The sequence below is a fragment of the Bidens hawaiensis genome, unplaced genomic scaffold (assembly GCF_021521415.1).
Source record: "Bidens hawaiensis isolate Kalapana, Puna unplaced genomic scaffold, B.hawaiensis_p1.1 tig00018132_1, whole genome shotgun sequence".
In the NCBI taxonomy this organism is placed as follows: domain Eukaryota; kingdom Viridiplantae; phylum Streptophyta; class Magnoliopsida; order Asterales; family Asteraceae; genus Bidens; species Bidens hawaiensis.
This window is the reverse complement of record NW_027492740.1, coordinates 18,117-22,142: the sequence shown is the minus strand read 5'-3', so window position 1 is coordinate 22,142 and position 4,026 is coordinate 18,117. Positions and strand designations below refer to the sequence as shown.

The following is a 4,026-nucleotide window of genomic DNA, read 5'->3' as shown; positions in this document are numbered from 1 at the left end:
TCAAGAGCGTTGTTGAAATGTTCAAGCCTCCAAGTGAAAGATTATTCGGTTCTTAGGCCTTTGGGCCGGATTTTGTCAGGAAAAGAGGGAAGGGGTAGCTGGACCTGACAGTTTACTCCAAAACAAATATCTAAAAGAAATTACCAGCAATTTTTTATTTTTTTTTATTATTTTTTTTTTGGGGTCAATAGCTGTTTTGTAAATTTGTTATATTAAGTTTGTTGCCCGTTTGCCTGCCACTTTATTGTAATCGTTTTATAGTAAATTATATAAAACTTCGATTGTGATGGATTCAACAACAATGATTTTAGTTGTTACAATACTAAATTATAATCTCAAATGTTCAACCCAAGACAAGATATAATAACACGATTTGATGAGAAACTCATGAGTTGAAAGTTAGGGTGCCAATTTTTTCACAATTGGGAAAATACAACTATTTTTTAAAACTTGATACAAAAGTTTGCTTGAAGGTGATGCAAGACAGTTGTAAGCTGTTGTATCTCCTGCTATTGCTATCAACTTGTAAGCAATAAACAAACAGTAATTGTCATTTTATTAAGGATATGCAAGTACACAAAAATGGAATTTCATAACAAAAATATTTTATAAAAGAATATATCTCAATGTATGTGAGTCCAAGCTGCTAATTGATTCAGACACTTCAGAACTCAAAACTTATATCTAAAACTTTCTACCTAGACCTATTTTAAGTTTCAAACATATTGTAAACAAAAAGAGAAAATCTTTAAAATGATTAACTTTTTCACCAATAATTCCCACAAGAGCAATTCCCATTTCTAAAATGATGAAACCTTTTCCCATCTCTTACAACAATTTCTCTCCCCACAACTCGCGACATATACTTAAACGCGCTATGACAATCCCCACAAATCCTAATATTTTTGAAAACCCTGATCATGGCTCCCGAAGGAAGCTTCAAAAGCCCGAAAGCAACCGCAAGTTTTTCACTATGTGTAGACGACGCGTATTCCTTTTGCTCATTCTCCATATCGTGCAACACAAACTTTGTATCCGGAACATACCCTAATTTTCTCATTTTTAACACCAATTCCTCAAGATACTTGTACACCATCTGAACCTCAGGGTGTTTAGTATCATCTACCAAAAACACATGAACCATGTTGTCTACTTCAATCCAACTACACGCGGGTTCTTTCTTCACTCCACGAACACGCATCATGTTTCTAATTCTAGAAACATCTGCCCATTTGCCTAAAGTTGCATACATGTTGGATAGAAGTATGTAGGTCCCATCATGATGTGGAATTAGTTCAAACAGTTTTTCAGCTGCTTCGATTCCTAATTCTAGGTTTCCGTGTATTCTGCATCCACCGAGTAATGCTTCCCATATCGGTACTCCCGGATTGAATGGCAGCTTTTGAATGATATCATTCGCTTCGGTAAATCGGCCCGCTCTACAAAGCAAGTCGATTAACCGACCATAATGATCTTCACCCGGGGTTATGTTATACAACTCAGCCATAGAGTTGAAATAGCGTTGACCTTGGTCAACTAGACCCGCGTGAGTACACGAGGAGAGTATCGTGAGGAATGTGATTCGGTCGGGAACAATATCTTCTTTCAGCATTTGTTCAAAAAGGTCACCCGCTTGACCACCGTATCCATGCTGCCCTAAAGCTGCAATCATTGAGTTCCAAGAAACCGAGTCTAAAACACTCATGGTATCAAAAACACACTGGGAATCTTGAAGAACACCACATCGAGCATACATTGTGATTAACGAATTTGATGCGGATAAACTCGATTCGAAACCCGATTGGATAAGTTGAGAGTGAAGCTGGCGCCCGTGGTCTAAAGATGCAAGTATCGCACATGATATTATCGCACCCGCAAATGAATAATCGCACGGTTGACAGTCATGTGATCTCATTTGGTTAAAAAGCTTTAAACCCTCTTCACCTAACCCATTTTGCGCAAATCCAGATATCATAACACTCCATGTTAACTCGTTCTTTTCTGGGATTTTATTAAAAAACGATTTCGCTTCTTCGATTCGGCCTGCATCCACATAAGCAGATAAAATCGTATTCCATGAAACAAGATCCCGTATAGGCATTTTATCAAATATTCTCCTTGCATCATTTATTTTACCGCATTTCCAATATAGCGCGATCAACGCATTGTTAACACTAAATAAAAAGTCCCGCGATGGATTTTGAACCGTCTTAATTATGTAAGCATGCACTTGTTTTCCATGTAGAAATAATTTGGAACTAGCACAAGCACCAAGGATACCTGTGTAAGTAAACTCATCAAATTTGATTTCTAACAAATGCATCTTTCGGGACAATTCTAGGGCTTCAAAAACATACCCTTTATGCGTGTATCCAGAAATCAAAGCATTCCACGCCACTACTAATTTATGATTCATACAATCTAACACATGTCGCGCACTGTACAAATCATCATTTCTTATATACCCGGTTATAAGTGTGGTCCACGATAACTCATCTTTAACAGGCATCTCATCAAAGAGTTTCCGTGCAGCATCCATCAACAAAGACGGCCTTACAAAAGGTGAAGCCGCACACCTCACGTAAACAGAAATAAGCGCGTTCACAACCGATGTAACAAACCCCGTCCCCGACTTCACAATCTCACAATGCAATTGCTGACAATGTGATTCATATTCCGCCACAAGCGACAGCCCAGATAACATGCTAGTGTAAGTATAGTTATCGGGCCGAAAATCATATCTTTTCATTTCACAAAACAACTTGATCGCAGTGTTACCGTCTTTATTATGAGCGCAGCCCGTTATCATCGCATTGTAAGAAACCGTATCGCGGGTGTTTAACGGAGTGGTGTTAAATATTGCCCTTGCTAGTTTTAAATCACCCGAGGCGGAATAGGCGGTGATAAACGTGGTTCGGGCGACGATATCTGGTTCGGTAATTTGGTCGAACAGTTGGCGGGCATATACAATGTTGGAGGATTTGCAGTATAGGTCCATTAAGCGATTGAGGATGTGGGATTGTGGCCTGAACCCGGATCCGATCATGTGGGCATGGATCATTTGGAGGGTTGAGGAGGATGATGGTGGTGGTGCTTGTTTGGAACATAATTGGAGTTGTGAGGCGTAGAAGTTGGCTAGTGCTTGTACGGTGTGCTTAATGCTGCTGCTGGGTTTTATGGTGAATTGATTGAGATTAGGCATGTGTATGTGTATGGATGGTTTGGATGCATTGAATCGGCGGGTTTGAGGTTCGAGTAATGGTGTTGAATCAAGTCAAATGCTTCGACTGGAATATAACTGACTGATTTATGTTTGGTTGCACTTTTTTGTTTTTTTTAAACGACCATATATTGTGTTAATGCAATTGTTAAGTTGGAGAGTTTTGTTATCTCACTCTGGTTAGATTATGTTATTTTAACCGGACATATGCTAATTTCAGAGTTTGGTTTGGTCGTTTCCTTGGGAAACCATATTGTTGGTAGGGATGGCAATGGGTCGGGTTTATGTATTCTCAAACCCATACCCGGTTATTAAAGTCCATCCCAAACCCGTTCCAAACCACCAGGTTTAAATAGGGTAATTACCCATCGGGTTTCGGGTTTCCTATCGGGTTTGATAAAATACCCGTCGAGTATACCCGGCTCAAAACGGGTTTTGACAAAATATAACTAATCGATTACAAAGATGGTTACCATAAAGATAAAATATCTCAAATAATTAACATAACCAAGTTTCGACAAATAATTTATTTGGAATATAGTATATTTATAATATAATAATCTATATCGGGTACATCGGGTATATAATCGGGTAAATGAGTTTATGTTATTGGTTAATTGGGTCGGGAAATCGGGTATATTAGAAATCCCAAACCCGTCCCAAACCCACGAAAAGTTTTAAAACTAGTCCCAAACCCTAATGGGTCGGGTTTTACCAGTCCCATTTACGCCGGGTTTCGGGTTTTCTCATCGGATTCGGGTTTCTTTGTCATCCCTAAGTGTTGGCTGCCAAATTACAGTCGTTGT

The 4,026-nt window shown here is 38.9% G+C and overlaps 1 pseudogene; it reads right to left on the bottom strand.

Moving 5' to 3' along the window:
- Positions 1–766: 766 nt before the first annotated feature.
- Positions 767–3,310, bottom strand: LOC143555446 (pentatricopeptide repeat-containing protein At1g25360 pseudogene; annotated as a pseudogene).
- Positions 3,311–4,026: the final 716 nt, after the last annotated feature.